The sequence below is a fragment of the Misgurnus anguillicaudatus genome, chromosome 25 (assembly GCF_027580225.2).
Source record: "Misgurnus anguillicaudatus chromosome 25, ASM2758022v2, whole genome shotgun sequence".
Classification (NCBI taxonomy): domain Eukaryota; kingdom Metazoa; phylum Chordata; class Actinopteri; order Cypriniformes; family Cobitidae; genus Misgurnus; species Misgurnus anguillicaudatus.
Genome location: NC_073361.2, coordinates 23,343,465 through 23,363,743, shown reverse-complemented (window position 1 = coordinate 23,363,743; position 20,279 = coordinate 23,343,465). Strand labels below are relative to the sequence as shown.

At 37.3% G+C, this 20,279-nt stretch overlaps 1 protein-coding gene across 1 annotated transcript in view; it reads left to right on the top strand.

Annotated features, from left to right (window-relative positions):
* Positions 1–20,279, top strand: part of chrnd (cholinergic receptor, nicotinic, delta (muscle)) — a 48,381-nt gene that overhangs the window by 2,708 nt on the left and 25,394 nt on the right. Inside the window, exon 2 of the mRNA XM_073863894.1 lies at positions 18,043–18,161. The gene's annotated coding sequence lies outside the window, so the exon portion shown is untranslated. The remainder of the gene's footprint in view (positions 1–18,042; positions 18,162–20,279) is intronic.

The window sequence follows — 20,279 nt, the reverse complement described above, 5'->3', positions numbered from 1 at the left end:
CCACACATACGCAAACCGGCATTTGATTTGATTGGCTATAAGCGTGTTTTGGTAGTCGGCCCGTCTCCTTTTCCAACGCGTTTTTCAAACATCGTGGACTCCGCCTTTAATCCAGGTGTGCCTGACCTCAGTAGTCACAACAACAATAATCAGGCACACCTGGATTAATCAGCCTGTCCAATAATAGCAGACAGGAAACAAGGAGCCGGCCGAAGTTCAGGAAGCAGTGCAGCTGGGCACAAAGCATATTATAGCCTAATCATTTTTTATTATATTATTATAATATTGCTGATATCTATAATTTATTAATAAGCTTCAGCATCACAGACACCTAAGGTGGTAATATGCAAAATATTACTAAAAGCAATTGCACATTTCTGTAAGCCGTAGATGTCACTTTGTTGCCAGTTCAGTGGAACAGATGACAGAATGATGTCATCAAGTGATGAGATCATTCCATGACAAAAGACCCTAATTAATTCCCATGTAAGAGGACTTTCATGTATATTTTAAAATTAAGATATCTAAATATAGATTTTTTTATTTGTTTTAATATTTAATATTTTTTTATTTTAAATTAAAGGATTAGTCCATTTTCTTAAAAAAATCCAGATAATTTACTCACCACAATGTCATCCAAAATGTTCATGTCTTTCTTTGTTCAGTCGAAAAGAAATTAAGTTTTTTGAGGAAAACATTCCAGGATTTTTCTCATTTTAATGGACTTTAATGGACCCCATTTTTTAATGCAGTTTAAAATTGCAGTTTCAAAGGACTCTTAATGATCCCAAATGAGGCACAAGGGTCTTATCTAGCGAAACGATTGTCATTTTTGGCAAGAAAAATAAGAAATATGCACTTTCAAACCACAACTTCTCGTCTTCCTCTGGTCATGTGACGCATCAGCGCGACCACGCAATACGGACAACCGGCACATCCGGGAACTTGACTGTAAATTTCGTCACCGCCCCTTTTCGGGGGATAAAAAAGCAGCGCGTCCATTGGCTTCCATTCAAAACAGCGGAACAAAGCAACGTTTCCACACAGCCGGCAGGCGCAAACAACTTATGAAATCACTCAGATCAAACATGCCGAGTACCCATCCGTCCATCCTGCCCGCCACAGAGCGCGAAAGGTACACCAACACATCCAATTTGGTCAATATAAAGCTTACACAAATTTGATGCTGGGAGAATGAAAGAGACATGTTTTTATATTGACCAAATTAAATATGTCAACCTATCCCTCGCGCTCCATGGCCGGCAGGGTGGACAGACAACCACTCAACATTTCCAATCTGAGTGATTTCAAAAGTTATTTACGCCTGCCGGCTGTGTACGAAGGTTGCTTTGTTCCGCTATTTTGAATGGAAGCCAATGGAACGTCTAGTGCGATTTCCCCCAAAAGTGGGCGTGAACCTGTTCAGAGACATTCTATGACGTTGCGCCGGTTGTGCGTATACGTCATCACGTCAAGAGGTCACGGATGACGTTTGCGAAACTACGCCCCAGTGTTTACAAGTGTGGAGAAAGAGGAGCGTTCAGACGCTGTTGTATGGCGAAAGATACTAATTAATGTCTTTGTGTCAGTTTATTGTTTAAAATGGTCCGCAAATGTGCGTTTCATATATGTAACACGTGACCTTTCAACGTCATTATGCAATTACGTGAGGTTGTGCTGGCGCGTCAAAACAGCTGGAGGAAGACGAGAAGTTGTGGTTTAAAAGTGCATCTTTTTTATTTTTCTTGCCAAAAATGACAATCGTTTTGCTAGATAAGACCCTTATGCCTTGTTTGGGATCATTTAGAGTCTTTTGAAACTGTAATTTTTAGCTGCTTTAAAACTGTTAAGTGTTGGGGTCCATTAAAGTCCATTAAAATGAGAAAAGTCCTGGGGTGTTTTCCTCGAGAAACATAATTTCTTCTCGACTGAAGGAGGGACGTCAACATTTTGGATGGCATGGTGGTGAGTAAATTATCTGGATTTTTTAAGAAAATTGACTAATCCTTTAAAAGTAGAATATTGGACTGGATAAGAAATGTTATATTCTATTTATCTGTTAATCTGCTGTTAGATCCATATGTTTGGTGGTGATTTTTTTTTTTAAACCCGAAGCACAGAAATACTAAATAATAACATAAAAAGCAGTTTTTATAAACCCATCCAGGCAGATCTGCACAATGTGCACTTTTAAAAACTCTTAAAGACAGGCAGACGCACACATGCATACATGCACAGATAATACTAATGATTTTTGTTGTTGTATATTGCAGCACATCTGCTGATGGATTTTGTACAGTCTGTATGTTTTCGGTCTCGTTCGGCAAAGGAAATCTAATCGGTTCAGGAGTAAAACCACCTAATAAGCTCTCAAGGCAGACTAGCAAACAGCTCTGCAGAGGGATTTACTAATGAAAGCCAAGCTCACCCTCCCAGTCCAATCAACCGAATTCATGCTTGGTGAATTTTTCAACAGAGAAATCAGATGAGATTTACATTTATGCATTTTGCAAACACTTTCATCCACACCGACTCACAGTTAATACAAGTTATGGATTTTATCAGTAGGCTATGTGTTCCTTGGGGATAAAACCCAGAAACATTTTCCGATGCTCAACGCTGCACTTAACTTACTGTAAACACACTTTTAGGAATTTACAGATTAAACAGCCAATCAGCGTTTAGCACCTATTGGCTTCAAATAGCTTTTTGGTTTAAACCCATGGTTTGGTAAAATATGGACAAATAAAACCATTGGACTAACCAATATAGTGTCTATGAGTGCACTCTAATGGGTTGTAAATATGAGATTATTTAAATAATTTAAATTCTTTTAAAATTAAATATCACTTTCTTTGGTGATCACACATGGATGAAACGGACACTGAGAGTCAAAATCCCAGCATTGAATAATTTCTCTAAAATCTTTTCCTCTCATGTGTACTTCCTCTGTACATATGTTCTGTCAGCATTGACCTTGACTTTAATCTGCCAAACTTCCCTAGTATACTGCAGGCGACAGACTGATTGACAGGCGGTAAGTCTACCAAACTGTACTAGTGCAGCCCATGTCCACGCTGATTAAAATGTCCCCCAGGATGGGTGATGTAACGCCGCAGGCTGGACTCCTTCCCCTTCTTACCATAATAGACCTTCGGTTTTATTCCCAAAAGCATCCCTCTGAAAATTGAAGGTCTTAATCTGCTCTGTAATGCTGTTTTTCTGGATGAGGTCCTGTGTTTGTGAGGCACAGAAATCTGATTCAGTTGGCATCACTGCAGGCTGGATTTCTCTCTCAGGTTTAGGTCAGATGGATTTAGATGGTTGGAGTGTTAATATTATAACAGATTCTATTTGAGTATCCATAAATCCATTAGTAGTTCAGTTCAACAGAGCAGCAGTGTGAGTCAGTACTGGCTGCCCTCTTTTTGGGAATGGGGGGCAGAAAGACAGATTCTCATTTTCTCCCAAAAATTTCTTTTCCTTCCTTTCTTCATCCGTCCACCCCGCTTTCTTTATTTGCTTAGCTTGATCGCTCGTTCTGTCTTTCTTTATTTCATTCTTTCTTTCTTTGCTTTGTTCGTTAGTTTGTTAGTTACATCTTCCTTTTCTTGTCTTTTCTTTCTTCCTTCCTACTTGTCCTTCTTTCTTTCTTTACTTTCTGCTTTTGTTCATTTGTTTCGTCTGTCTGTCCGTCCGTCTTCCGTCATTCCTTTCGTCCATCTTTCTTTCTTTCTTTCTTTCCTCGCTTCGTTTGTTCCTTCCTCCTTCTTTCCTTCCTTCTTTCTTTCTTGAATTCTTTCTTTCCTTCCTTTCTTTCTTTCTTCAATTCTTTCTTTCTTTATTTTCTTTCTTTCTTTGTAATTCTTTGCTTCATTCATTCTTTCTTTCTTTTTTTGCTTCATTTGTTCATTTGTTACGTCTTTCTTTCCCTCCTTTCTTCGTTCCTTCATTCTTTTTCCCTTTTTTTCTTTCCTTCTTTCTTTTTGTTGTCCCTTTGTTCGTTCCTCCTTCTTTCCTTCCTTCTTTTTTCTTTCTTCCTTTCCATTTATTTATCTTTCTTTATTTGCTTCATTTGTTCCATCCTTCTTTTTTCTTTCTTTCTTCAATTCTTTTTTTTTTTCTTTCTTTCCTGAATTATTTTTTTCTTCCATCCTTCCTTTTAGTCAATCTTTCTTTCTTTCTTTCCTTCTTTCTTTCTTTCTTTCTTTCTTTCCATCTATCTTTCTTTATTTGCTTCATTTGTTTATTTGTTCCATCCTTCTTTCGTTCTTTCTTTCGTTCTTTCTTTTGTTCTTTCTTTCTTTCTTTCTTTCTTTCTTTCTTTCTTTCTTTCCAACTCTTTCTCTTCTACCTTTCTTCATTCCTTCCTTCCTTCGTTCTCTTTCTTTCCTTTTTTCTTTCTTTCCTTCTACCTTTCTTCCTTCTTTCCTCTTCTTTTCCTCCTCTTTCTTTCTTCCCTATTCTTTCTTTCCATCTATCTATCTTTCTTTCCATCTATCTATCTTTCTTTCCATCTATCTATCTTTATTTGCTTCATTTGTTTATTTGTTCCATCCTTCTTTCGTTCTTTCTTTCGTTCTTTCTTTCGTTCTTTCTTTCGTTCTTTCTTCCTTTGCTTCATCCATTCGTTTGTTTCGTCTTTCTTTCCTACTCTTTCCCTTCTCCTTTTCTTCATTCCTTTCTTCCTTCGTTCTCTTTCTTTCCTTTTCTTCTTTCTTTCATCTTATTTTCCTCCTCTTTCTTTCTTCCCTCTTCTTCCCTTCCTTCCTTCCTTCCTTCCTTCCAATAAAGATTCTTTTGTTCTTTCTTTCGTTCGTTCAGTGTGAGTCAGTACTGGCTGCCCTCTTTGGGAATGGGGGGCAGAAAGACAGATTCTCATGTTCTCTCAAAATTTATTTTCCTTCCTTTCTTCATCCGTCCACCCCGATTTCTTTATTTGCTTAGTTTGATCGTTCGTTCCGTCTTTCTTTATTTCAATCTTTCTTTCTTTGCTTCATTCGTTAGTTTGTTAGTTACATCTTCCTTTCCTTTTCTTGTCTTTCATTTCTTCCTTCCTACTTGTCCTTCTTTCTTTCTTTACTTTCTGCTTTTGTTCATTTGTTCCGTCTGTCCGTCCGTCTTCCGTCATTCCTTTCGTCTTTCTTTCTTTCTTTCTTTCTTTCTTTCTTTCTTTCTTTCTTTCTTTCTTTCTTTCTTTCTTTCTTTCTTTCTTTCTTTCTTTCTTTCTTTCTTTCTTTCTTTCTTTCTTTCTTTCTTTCTTTCTTTCTTTCTTTCTTTCTTTCTTTCTTTCTTTCTTTCTTTCTTTCTTTCCATAGTGTAAACACACACAGAGCACACACATACACACACCCTTGATGTTTGCTCATGTTTGTCTTGTCCCACAGAATCTTCAGTGTTAAAGCCTGCAGACGTTTATTCTCTTACTTGCTTTCTTTCATTACATTACATGCACTCCATATAAACACACAAAGTGTGCATGCACAATTAAAGTTTGGCCATGTGTGTTAAGTGAGCGCTGTCATGCATTAATAATGGATGCATTAGCTTGTGACGGATCAATTTGGAAGCCTCATCAGCAGTAATTAGTAAAGCCCCTCAGGGAGAATGGCTTCTCTCTGCAACACCAAACCCAAAATCTCTGTGTGTTTACAGTATAAAGTAGCTGAAATATCCTAGAATGATGAGATATCAGGCTGCTACCATTACACGAGCAAGGAAATTATGTACTTTTTAAGTAACACTCCAAATTGTTCAAATTTGTGGCAGGTTTGGGGGGCTGCGCCTGTCAGTTTAGTAATTCATATAGGATACATTTACAATGAGCCGAGAAAGCGAGAGAAGGAGAGGTAGCAGGAAGAGACTGTTGCTATGGGAACTGTTTCGTGCAGCTCGCCCTCTCTAAACTTTGGGAGCTTATTTGGGCTACCGTGTGCATGTAAATTCATGTACGATAAAGTTACTGTACATGTGTGTGTGTGTGAATCTAAAATTAGGTTGACTTATACAGTGCATTTCATCTGCACCATGTTAATGATCCATAATAAAAATAAAATGTAATAAAAGTAAAATATACAGTAGAGCCAAAAAATTAATAAAGGTATAAAAGGTGTCACTGGAGTGGTTTTCTTTAAAAAGGTCTTAATATGTACCTTTGAGGTACAAATTTAGGTACTAACATTCCAGTGACAGCTTTTGTACCTTTTTCCTGAGAGTAGTAGGCAAAATATTCACACAGCACAGATGGATGATTTATATTCTAGCGGTAATAGTACTTAGTGTTCCTCTAAAGTTTCGGCGAACATGATAAATACTTGATGTGATATGTTCTAGTTGGAGGGCGTAATTCTAAGTAATTTTATGACCTAATGAGATTACATAATTCTGACTCTTCCCCCACCTGTCAATCACAAATGCAGTCGAACTCGCTCATCACGACTGTCTTTTCACTGCTCTGCGAATCTCTTTTTCTGTCTCAATTCATCCCCGTCTTCTCTTCCACCCCTCACTTTCTTTATTTTGGCACAAAGCTTCCTTCTCTATTTGCGAGCACCTGCCTCTCTCAGTCAGAAGCGAGCCGTCGGCGTGCGCGTCTAATGGACTCGTAACAGCGACTCGAATGACACGCGGCAAGGCCCGAGCATATGTGGGATGCTGTAAGATGTCTCCATTGGCATGTGGTAAAGTTTTGAAATGTGGAGACAGACTCGCCTCCATGGGTTTATTTTGTGTACTGCCAGAGTTGGCATGTTAAAGCCACAATTCGTAGTTTGCCTCTCTATCGCCATCTCTGTTTGAAAAGGAAAACTGCAGGTTTATCTACTTTCTTAACTTTATGTGAGTTAAAGGTGCAGTGTGTAATTTTTAGAAGGATCTCTTGACAGAAATGCAAAATAATGTACAAAACTATATTATCAGGTGTGTATAAAGACCTTTTTATAATGATCTTAAGTTTTTATTACCTTAGAATGAGACTTTTTTATCTACATACACAGAGGGTCCCCTTACGTGGAAGTCGCCATTTTGTGCCGCCATGTTTCTATAGAAGCCCTTAACGGACATTTTTTTTACTAAGATGTATCCGTCAATTACATGTTTTTCCAGTGGCGGGTACCATAGCTTCTTTATGCGTTTCAAAACGGGGGACGAGCAGTGGACTGAGCCGTTGGTTGCAATTCGCAACCTCACCACTGGATGCCGCTAATATTTACACACTGCCCTTTTAAAGTCAAGAAAGGTAGAAGTCAAAGAAATCTTATACAACAGCTCAAATTATAAATCATAAGCTGACCGTTGCGAATTTCACGGTAAAGTAGGGATAGTTTTTAACATTGTTTATATGAACTTGCTCAATAACTAATTTTTGTATATTTTTAACCAAGACAAAGATTGGACCTTGCGTTACAGTAACCGATACTGTAGTTTTTTTGTTTGCTTGTATTAACATATTATTAAATTATTAAGTTACATCAATGTCTCATACAATTTTAAGTTTTTGACATTGCAACTTGCGTGAATAATCCCTGTGGCTTTTGTTAAATATATCTGGGATCTTAAAAAAGCATTTTGTGAATATTTTTGGATAATGGCCCTTTCTTTGTGGTCAAGACATCGATGTGATAAAAGAGGCTTGAGATACATTTTTCCCAAACAGATGAACGCCTGACACACAGATATCAAGCACGCAGTAAAGGCCGATCCACCATCCAAAAACAGTTTTCTAATTACAATGCACATTGTCCTTCAACCAGATTCTTCCTAAAGCGTGCGCATGCCTGCTTGATAATAATGGCATTTGGCCCAAATTCTTTGTAATGAAGTTGTTTTAGTGAAGGCGTGAGTGACAGTTTAATACATTAAAACACAGACCCATTTTTCAAACCCTAAATATAAGAAAGCTGCTGAGAAAGTATGTGGGAGATGAGAAGACCGCAGGAAAATGAGAGACACTGGGGCAGATGAGAGAAAGTATGAAAGCTATTTCATCATGAAGAGCTCAGTGAATATTTCATAGTGTGATCAAAAATAGCTGTACGCTCGCTCTCCTTCTGCGCTTCTCTACGTATCTCTCAGAGAACTTTCTTCAGACATGTTCTCTCATGAATTTTCCTGATGTTTCGGTCAACTGTCATCTCCAGCAAACAGATTGATAGGGTTATTATTTGCACTATGTAATGCTTTACTGTTTGTTGACAGTTTTCCTATTGAAAATAGACGAGAAGTTGTGCTTTAAAAGTGTATATTTGTTATTTTTATTGTCAAAAATTACAATCGTTTGGGATTGTTTATAGTCCTTTGAAACTCCGTTGAAAAAAACTGTTAAGTGTTGAGTTAAGTATTAATTGTTGGTGTCTATTAAAGTCCATTAAAATGAGAAAAATCCTGCAATGTTTTCCTCAAAAAACATAATTTCTTCTCGACTGAAAAAAGAAAGACATCAACATTTTGGATGAGATGGTGGTGAGTAAATTATCTGGATTTTTCTTTTAAGAAAATTTAATATTCCTTTAACTCCTGTTAGAGTTGCATTGTGAGCGAATCTTTCAAACATGGTAAGGAGCGTCACATTTCTGGCTGACGTCAGAGGTATTCAGGCGAATCCCAACGTACAGATTAGCTGGCCAATCAGGGACACAGATCTTTTCAGATCAACAAGTTTTGTACAAAATTTATGCGTTTGAGGAAAGCAGTATATCTGGAGCTACAAAAATGTACGGAATGTGGAAAATAATGTGTTTTTTAACCATAAACCACGCAAACACATTTTATTATACCAAATACACAACATAACATTGTTTTTTTAGCAAAGAAATTGGTGCACTTAAAAAAAACTGTGAAATGTCCCCTTTAAATAAGATGTAAGAACCAGTGATGCACGGGTCAATGTATAAACAACCCGCACCCGACCAACGTTTTCAACTAACCCGCCCGCAACTTGGACCGGAAAAAAATATATTGTTCCGACGCATTTCCTATCCCGCATTTTTAAAAGTAGTTATTGTTTAAAATAGTTCATTGGCATCTTTATTTCAAACGACCCAACTGACCGCGACCCGAATGTCATCACAAATATTTTTTGGATGACTCGTAACCGCGGATGACCGCAGGCACCCGCTCATTTTGGATCAACCCGCACATCACTGGTAAGAAATAACATGCAGAGAGACACTGGTTGTCAGTTAGGCAAGAGCCACAATGTAATTTTAGTGGTATGATAACCTTAAGCAAAAATACCATGGTTTTACTGTACGTTGTTGCAGTATTGCCATTGCAACACTAAAATGTGTTTTCAAATGTCTGCGTATACAAACTACAGCTTTTCAACTGGACACAATATGTTATATTTAAACAAGATACAACATGTATACCAGGTAAAAATAAAGCCTTTAAATGATAATTTTCTTTCAAAAAATGTTTTTTTTTGTAAAATAAAATAGTAAACATCAAATTACAATGATTTATTTCATTTTGTGTTAACACAACTTCATACCTTAAAAATGGTCACAGAAAATTTTAGTGGTTTTGAAACCTTGGGCCCTATCTTGCACCCGGTGCAATTGACTTTGTCAGTGACGCATGCATCATTCGTATTTTGCACCGGTGCACAGCGGGTTTTTCCCTCCACAGACACACGTCGGCAAACTAGGGCGGTTCAGCGCAAAAAAAGGAGGCGTGTTGCGGCGCAAACCATCCCTGATGCTATTTTGAAGTTTCAAAAAACAATTGCGCCACTGACCAAAAAAAAACTAGTCTAAAGTCAGTGGCGCGTTGCGCGTGGTTCATTATACTATTTTAAGGGCGCATGCTTGACCATAATGTATAGCGTGCACAACGCGCACACACTTTGCTTATCTAATCTACACAGATGCAACAGTTATTTTTCCAAATCAAAAATTGTTGCAATAAAAATATTAACACATGAGATAAGGGAAATCATAGTGGTGAGCATTGTTGTGATAGTTTTTATTTATTGTGTGGCTGCGTTAAAAAATTCTCATGAAAATATTTTAATCGTTATTTGCATAAGTTTGTTGTGTGGCTGTATTACTGTTTTATGTAAATAATAATCAAAATGTTTTCATAAGAAACCTTAATGTATATGAACTTGATTTGTAACTGTACTTTGGGGTTGGACCTTGCTTGCGTTTCCGATTTCAAAGCCCCCAAACCCTTTCAGCGTTGAGCGTGGACGCAGCGATGTCCTCTGCTGGCGTCAGGTCCTGTGTAGAGGCAGATCCACCTCCCGTTACACGGCGGGCCCGATTTATGCTGGCAAGCTTGGGATTTTCCTGTCTCCTGACATCATTGTAGCGCTTGGCGCAACGTCCTGGGGATGCCAGCTGATGAGACAATTGTGGCTATTTCCTCTCACGCCTGTTTAACCGACGCTGATTTGGGCAGGTTTCTCCCATCCCCATACAAAACAACTTCTCTGTCTTTGACTGCTCTTACAAGAACGTGGGTCTCCTCGGCTGTGAACCGCTCCTGGCGTGTGCCTGGTAAATCCGTCATAATAATAGCAACCCGCCATGGAACTTGCGCCCTTGCGTTTAAAGGGAATGTTGGATAGCGTTCTGATTGGTTTATTTGAGGTTACGCCCAAACCACACCTATGAATAATGAACCTACTTCAGACCAACCCCTTATTGATTTGTGCCTGGCGCAAGAGTTATTTCTCCTGCCGGGAAAATAACAACAGCACCCAAGATCCACCCACAAAGTCACTTGCGCTTTGCGCTTCGCACTTGCGTTTCAGATCGTTAAAATAGGGCCCCTTGACTCTTTAAACCTCACTATACCTTGAAACTGGTAACCAGCCCATAGTGTTTAAAAAATGAGAGAGGTAGACAGAGTGATTTTTGTATTGCCTATGGCAGAAGCCTCCAGGTTGCTATAGGCACACAGTACAGTTTGATACAATATCCTGCCTGTGAACTAATACTGGAAACTTTGTTTCAGCACAGTTTATCCCTAACGCAACTTACATTAAGCTAAGCTCAATATAAAAGTCAAATTTGCTTTATATTTTTATTAGTATCTATGGCTTTTGTGTTTTATCTTTGGTGTGCTAGTCTCAATATAACGTACTTTCATGTCTTAAGTACCTTTAGGAAATTTTAAGAAACATTTTGAAACTCTTGTTTTCAAGCTGTAGTCCATGTCAGCAAGTAGCCTACATCAAACATTTTAACAATTTCAACAGTCTATAAAAGTAAGCATGTCATCTTTTCTATAGAAATGTTATTTGACATAAAATGACATACATTTATATAAACTGGTATGTCACAAAGGTTCGTTGTTGTGAAAGGGTTTGTGGATTATGAAAGAAGAAGTGATTCTTTTATGAACCTTTGACTTTAAGGGTCTTTAGGAAACACTGTTCTTCTATGGGATTAAAGTGTATTACGAAAGCGGTGATTCATGTTAGTCTCAATATACCCTGCTTTCTTGTAAAAACTTGTTTAGCATTTCAAGGCACTGCAACGGCATTGTAGTTTCCGACTGTTTACACAGTTTGTATTTCTGAACTGAGCTGTGCAGCTTTGTGAATACCGTGCGTCACATATTCTGAGTCATTTAAGACTTTAGAGGTACTTTATTGTGAATTGCAGCATCATTTGCATCCTCCGTTGACTCATAAAACTCATCAAAATGTACCTTGAGAGTACTTTGCTGAAATGAGATTTGAATCTGTGCTGTAATAGAACAATGACAGTTCTCAGGTCTGTGTGTTGAAAGTTATCTTTGCACAGCAGGCATGAACAAGTTAAAACTAGTCTGTCTGGATATTTGCCATAATTGGGTCAGATGATCTAAGGTTCTCCTTGCCTCAGCATGAGCCCTTCAGTAATGAGTGTGGTCCGTCCTGTCATCGCGAAGACAAGCTACGGACACAGGGTACCGGGCCTCGATTCCAGTTGCCATGGTGATGCGCATCCCAGCTAGAATGGGTGCAGTGAGTTACCGTGGAAACTGGAGATGCCTGAGGGGGCTGGAGGTAATTGGCAGAAATGATAGTGGCAGACACTTTCTTCCGTGGTGCAGAGAATCTCTTAATGTGGGGAAAACAGCATTCTTGTTTGTTTTGTTTTTTGGTAATCTCTGGAGCTCAGAGCCTTTTTCCACATGGGTAACTGACAGCCGTTGATCAATGGGAATGTGGGTGAGGATGGGTCAGAAAGAGGGAAGAAGGGTAGAGATGGTGGCAAAGATGTGTTTTGGCTTGGGCCAAACTGTTTCAGCCAGCCATAAATACAAATTAACTACTTGGATTCAGTTTAAACATACGATGCGCGAAGCACAAACTAATGCAGGGTTAATTGTAACATGGTTACTTTACATGGGTCGAGCTTTTGGTCTTTTAGTCTTTTTCTCTTACTTTCAGAAGATGATGATCTGTGAATTTATGAAAAGTTTTGATGTGTTTTGGTTAAGATATTGAACAAAGAGTGTTTTGGAAGCATGGAAGTGAATTTCTTCATCTTAGTTTTTTTGATTTCTGAGTTAGGTGTGTAAGTCACCAAATCCAACCTTGTATTATTTTAATCACTTGTTACCTAAACATAACACCATTTTAAAGCATGTCAGCAACTAGTAGGTGGGATTGAAAACATTTTTACATAGCAGGGTTAGTTGTATCACAGTGTTAAAATAAAGCCTCAGGTATACAATGATAATGAAACTAAAACAATGTCAATACTATTATTCAAAATAATAATTGTTAATACAATATCAGGGGAAATAACTTACAATTATGATTTTTTGTCTTAATTGTGCAGCCCTTTCAAAAAAACATTTATATGCGTTGATGCACAAAACAAGGATTGTTAGATAAAGGATCATGGATGGATGAATGTGTGAATATCTATCCATTATAGGCAGATATATTAACAATATACACCTTTAGATTATTTTAAACAAAAAATATTAGTAAAGTAAAATAAAATGAAAAACTTTTGTTTAAATGTAGCTTAAATAAATTGATTGCAACCACTTACCTTAAAAAATTTAAGTAAATTAAATGAATCATTTTTTTTCAGTATAGGCAAAATAATTACATTTATTCTTAAACTTAAACGTATTACCAATTTAAGTAATTTTTTAAAGTTTATCCAACTTTTTAAAGTGTATCTAAAGTGCATTCAATCAATATGTGGAATAAAACCTAGGATATTTGTGCTACTAATGCAATGCTCTACAAGTTGACCAACAGAAACTATTTAAATTTAATGTAAAAATGCATAAATTAAGACATTTTACACATTTATGTACAAATGACAGTGACATGATTGTCAAGTATGGTAGCCCATACTCAAAATGTGACCTCTGCATTTAACATATACAATAAATTGTGTCAGATAAGATGTTTTTTAATTAACTTTATTTTTCTTGTGAGCGTATATAAGATTTTTAAATAAAACAATATAAAATAAACATAATGCTCAGAAGATAGGTTTCCTGTGCTCTAAATAAGTAAATATGTAAATTTCTTCTAAGAATATTTAGATACTTTTACAAGAAAACTAGACAAAAGATAATAATTTAGAAAATTAAAATTTTGCGCTTTAGAAACTCTAAAGAACTTCTTACTAATTCTCTGTGACTCAAATACCTGAAGTCCCAGAATCCAAATGAAGAATCTCAAGATGTGGAAAAGCAATGCTTGCAAATGACACACTTGATCTTAACCGATCCTTAGTAATATCAAGCATTTTCACCCTCAGATCTCTCATAATCCCCGTCAATACAGTTTTGTCTGATTATTCTCCATATTTTTAGGTCAAGACACCTACATCTGACATACACCTGCTTGCATCACATTTAATGCACCTCAAATTTCCATTACACTGCTTCATTAAACTATAAAATTAGTATGCATGTTTTGCAGGGATAAAAAATAAAGAAAAAAAGTAGATCCTGTTTATAGGGTTCTGGGTTTAATCTTGTAACCAGGCAACAACGGAGCCCAGATTCTCCGCTATAGTGAGCTCAACCTCACCACGTGAATCTCCTGCACATGCTGCCGCTTTTGTGCGCACACACAGCTACTGTACACACACATACACTTGCTGGCACACGGTACTGTTAATGAGCATTGGGATTATCTCACACATAAGTGACTTCAACAACTGTCAACAGCGGCGAGTTTTAATTGGGTCAGTCATCCAAACCTTTACCCAAGGAATGCCCACATAAACCCTCTTAACAAGAGAACCAACCATCTATAACATCTTACACACACACACCGGGTCTGTGCACATATTATGTTGTAGCATATTGCATTTCACAAATATTCAAAATAAGTCTTGGACAGTTGAGCTGGAATATATTGGCTTTGTACTGTAATCTGTAATAATTTGTCTAAGTTTTGTTCAATGTTTTTGTAGTTATTCAGTATTGTAATTTGTTTCTTGCTGCTATAAAACTAGGACAACTTGCCACATATGCACATTGCTCATTCGCAGTAATTTTGACAGAGACATATTTATGTATACAGTGCACTATAAAAAGTGAAAGCTGCTTTACTTAAAAAAAATACTTTAGTTGGTAACACCTAAAATATTTAAATATTACTTTTAAATAAACTTACAATGATGTTTGGAATGTACATAACAGCTACTGTGCCTGTGTAAAGCACTTTTTTACATTTAAATTAGCATTTTTAAACATTAAAATGCAGTGATGTTATGTTTTCTGCCTTCAAAAAGAGCTGCTCAAATTATAATCTGTACATATTTTTAGCTACAAAATAGACAGAGAACATAGTGAGGTGTCAATAAACCCCTGCCCAGTTGTATAAATAGACAAAAGCAGAACATCCCTAATCCACCTTGCTTTGTTCATTTTCTCTCTCTCTCTCTCTCTCTCTCTCTCTCTCTCTCTCTCTCTCTCTCTCTCTTTATATTTAAATGTAGGTCACACAAAAGCAGCCAAACGCTCCCAGACAGGCACTTTAGCAGGTGACTAGGCAAAAACGATCTTTCAATTTCATTGCCTCTAGGTCATAGACCTTTCTTTTATTGTTAATGTTGATTTTCTGGTAACTTACCGTTCTCTCAGGTCCTTTATGACAGTTTACCAATAAAAGTGCTGTCAGGAACCTTACAGACAACCCTACAGTCCAACTGCATTGCTATAACATTTTTTGAATTTGATGTTTCTTAACCAGTCCAGAAACTGTATGTTTGTTTCTCTGTACAGAATAAAATAACTAATGCTGGGTACACACCAAAAGATTTTTTACATCTTATAAGATTTTCAAAATAGACCACAAACATGAGGATAAAAAATCATAGGGCTCTATCTTACACCCAGCGCAATGCGCGATGCAAATGTCTTTTGCTAGTTTCCACCCTGCGCAATTATAATTTTCATGTTTAGCGCCGCGTTGTTTACATAGCAAATGCATTTGCGCCCGTTTTTGCGCCCATGGGCGTTCTGGTCTTAAAACGAGGTGTGTTCAGGCGCATCGTTGGCACGTTGCTATTTTGAGGCAACTAAAATAGACTACGCCATTGACCAACAAAAACCTAGTCTAAAGTCAATGGCGCAATATGTTTTTTTGTTATTTAAAGTAGGGATGCACGATATATCGGCCAACATATCGTTATCGGACGATAACTGCTTATTTTTAATTTTATCGGTTATCGGTCTGATAGCAAAATTAGGCCGATAAATGAAAGCCGATAAATTATGGATTATTTTGGTTTGTTGAACCACTTCACTTGCTCATTGCTGGCCATGTGGAGTTTTGATTGGTGCTTTCTATGACATAGCACGAAGATGACACGTGTTGCGGGCTTAAGAAGAGTATGCTAGTCTAGCGCAAAGACAAGATGTCTGCGGTCTGCGAGTTTTTCTTTGTGAAAATAATATGAATATTTATCGGCCTATAGATAACGGTTATCGGCCCCCAAATTTAAAGAGTTATCGGTTATCGGTATCGGCCAAAATTTCCATATCGGTGCATCCCTAATTTAAAGAGCGCATTAGTAATATGCGCCTAAACGGGACGACAACGGGGGTTTGCTTAACACATACATGAATGCACAGCAGCACAAAAACGCTTTTAAATATGAAAGATTAAAGGATTGAATGTTAGAAGGCACAAAGAGCTGCTTCACCTGCAGCCTGCTAGTAAATAAATGCTTTGCTTTAAACAAATGCATCTGTTTTTAAATGTTTTTTTTTAAAATGCTACCTCACGGATTTATTGTATTTGATGACTCTGTACCTGTGGATATGGAGAAACATTTTTAAGTAATGCTTAAAAAAAACTGACGCTGTCCAAGTGCTGAACCTTGCGGAGAGCCGTTTGTTAATTCTTTATCTCCTGTTTGTTACAAATAAAGTATTTTTACAGTACAAACCTTTTCTTACATACTTGTAAATTATTTTTGATGATATTGGATAGCAATACATTTAAAGCAATTAAAAGCCTGCTTTTTTACTTCCCTGACTAAAAGAATACGGGTTTTCCAGGTTTTAATGGAAAAATAACAATTTCAATACAAGTGAAAAACAACACAATTATTTAACATTAATTTTAAACTGGTGATCTTCTTCCTCCGCTTAGTTTTTCAGTTTACAAAGTCCGTCATCTAAATAGGGATCAAACATAGCGTCAGCGCAACTGGCTTTTAAAGGGGATGAGAGCTGAAACTCTCATTGGTTTATTGCATGTTACGCCCAAAATACTAAATATTAAACAAGTTTATTATTTACGATTCACGATCGGGGCTGCTCCAACGCTCTTCTGATCAGGTTCAGACACACCTCACGCCAAGGGAAAATCTGAAAAGATAATCTGTAGAACCATCAAGATATTCGGGACACCGATAGTATTGTCGGAAGGGGGGAAATCGGCCGAAAAATCACCCTGTTTATCTTTTGGTGTGTACGCAGCATTAGACTTTTGCTCTTAGTAAGTCCTCTTAGGAAGTTTGTACTGTTCGTGAGTGATAATTATGAAGCATTGAAGTGGCTTTGCCCAGTATTATCTTTGATTTCACACTGTTAGATAACAGTCAACACCTGGGACACTATGCACATACTGTAGTTAAAGGAATAGTCTACTCATTTTCAATATTAAAATATGTTATAACCTTAACTAAGAATTGTTGATACATCCCTCTATCATCTGTGTGCGTGCACGTAAGCGCTGGAGCGCGCTGCGACGCTTCGATAGCATTTAGCTTAGCCCCATTCATTCAATGGTACCATTTAGAGATAAAGTTAGAAGTGACCAAACACATCAACGTTTTTCCTATTTAAGACGAGTAGTTATACGAGCAAGTTTGGTGGTACAAAATAAAACGTAGCGCTTTTCTAAGCAGATTTAAAAGAGGAACTGTATTTTATGGCGTAATAGCACTTTTGGGAGTACTTCGACTCGCCTGAAAAGTCCGCTTCCCTTCTCACTCTCATAATGGGAGAGGGAGGGTGTTACTGCGCAGAGTCGAAGTACTCCCAAAAGTGCTATTACGCCATAAAATGTAGCTCCTCTTTTAAATCCGCTTAGAAAAGCGCTACGTTTTATTTTGTACCACCAAACTTGCTCGTATAACTACTCGTCTTAAATAGGAAAAACGTTGACGTGTTTGGTCACTTCTAACTTTATCTCTAAATGATACCATTGAATGAATGGGGCTAAGCTAAATGCTATCGAAGCGTCGCAGCGCGCTCCAGCGCTTACGTGCACGCACACAGATGATAGAGGGATGTATCAACAATTCTTAGTTAAGGTAATAACATATTTTAATATTGAAAATGAGTAGACTATTCCTTTAAAGAAACACTTGTATATGTATGTTCATGTACGATCAATGACATTCGACGGCCACATTGACACACTGTTGTGACTTGATCATCACCTCACACAAACACACTGCAGTATTATTGATCATGACTTCATGGTAGATGGATTCTGACAATGTTCCTTCATCAGTCATTTGAATGGCAAGAGATTTTTCCTTGCTCAGCATGCAATCCAGTGATTTATTAGTGTAGTGATTGTATTCTCTCTCTTTCTCTTAATGCAAGAGTGTTCAGACAGGCATCATTGGACAGAACATTGACCACACCTCCTCCAATGACACCTGAGGTCAAATCAACATATGGCCCAATGCCAGTAGCTGAAGGACCTGGATGAAAGCAACAAGGTTAATGCTTCCCTTGAGCAAACATTTAAGTACACTTGAATTTCTGCCAACTTGTTAGACTTCTGCATCAATATATATATATCACCCTGCCTGTAAAAACCCAGCTATTTTTAGTGATTTACACAAAATCATCACAATGTAAAGAACTTTCTGTGAAAATATAACCTTGATATCTTTAATATTGATTGAATGAGATCATGCAAAAGATTGGAATTAAAGCAAAAAATAATGATTGAAATCAAACTTATTGTAATTCGATTGCGACTTTAGCCTGGATTTCACAGGGTCACATACAGATACAGTATAGTGCAGTTTATCTGTTTTGCATTTATGAATAAAATAACGTATAACGTTTCTAAATGTTTCATATGGCACACTTAAGCCCGGGATACACTGCAGGATTTTGCCATCATTCATTTATCACACTGTGCGACATGGAGTGTTGAAAGTTGGATACGACAAGCATGTAGACTGTACAATGATGACATCGATTGAATCGTTGGCTGTGGGAGCTACGACACACGTTCACAGCATGCACCACTGGTAAACAAATACCGATACGCAGGTTGTAGCAGCAAAACCAGGAAACGTACATCTTTGAACCTCTTTCACTGTACAAATGTAACATGGTCAGTATCAGAAATTAGCTTTTTTGATTAGTGACCTTAAAATAATGCAAAATATTTTTTCTTATTTTTTCATCGTAATGCCTTAGTGTTTTACATTTCCTAGATGTTACAGGAGACTAGTTGAGTATTTCAGTACCAGCAGTGTTTGAATTAAACAACTACAAGCTTCAAACACTTATGTTTAATGTGTGAGAGAGAAGGGACATTTGTGTCATTGTTTCTTTGACGAGCATATTTTAATATGTCCAAACGTAGTAAAAAATTATTATAAAAAGTTAAAATGTTAAAGATTAAATGCAGCGGAATACATTTTGCACTGTTAAAAGGTTAGTCAATTTTCTTAAAAAAAAAATCCAGATAATTTACTCACCACCATGTCATCCAAAATGTTGATGTCTTTCTTTGTTCTGTTGAGAAGAAATTATGTTTTTTGAGGAAAACATTCCAGGATTTTTCTCATTTTAATGGACCCCAACAGTTAACAATTTTAATGCAGTTTCAATTTGCAGTTTTAGCAGCTTCGAAGGACTCTAAACGATCCCAAACAAGGCATAAGGGTCTTATCTAGCGAAACGATTGTCATTTTTGGCAAGAAAAATAAAAAAATGCACTTTTAATACACAACTTCCCTTCTACCTCCGGCTGTGTGACGCGCCAGCGTGACCTCACGTAATTGCGTAATGCGGTGGAAAGGTCACATGTTACATATATGAAACGCACATTTGCGTACCATTTTAAACTGACACAAATACATTAATTAGTATCATTCCACATACAACAACGTCGGAACGGTCCTCTTTCTTCACACTTTTAAACAGTGGGGTGTAGTTTCGCATACGTCATTTGTGACCTCTTGACGTATTACGTGAGATCACTCTGGTGCGTCACACGACCGAAGGAAGACGAGAAGTTGTGGTTTAAAAGTGCAGATTTGTATTTTTCTTGCCAAAAATGACAATCGTTTCGCTAGATAAGACCCTTATGCCTCGTTTGGGAACGTTTAGAGTCCTCTGAAACAGCAATTTTAAACTGCATTAAAACTGTTAAGTGTTGAGATCCATTAAAGTCCATTAAAATGAGAAAAATCCTGGAATGTTTTCCTCAAAAAACATAATTTCTTCTCGACTGAACAAAGAAAGACATCAACATTTTGGATGACATGGTGGTGAGTAAATTATCTGGATTTTTTTAAAGAAAATTGACTAATCCTTTAAAGACGAAGTGCGTGACTTTTAAAAAACACTTTGGAAAAGGGAGTCGGGCCGACTACCAAAACACACTTGCAGCCAATCAGCAGTAAGTGCCGTGTCTACTAACCGGCATCGTTGCCTGGGTTACGTATGTGTGGGGCGGGTCTATCACATGAAAAGGTCCAAATTCTATTGGGGTAGGGGCGTGTTTGTTTAGGTGATTTCAAATGTCAACATTGGCTTTCAAAGATCATGCACCGCACCTTTAACATATTTATTAGACATTAATTCTGCTTTAT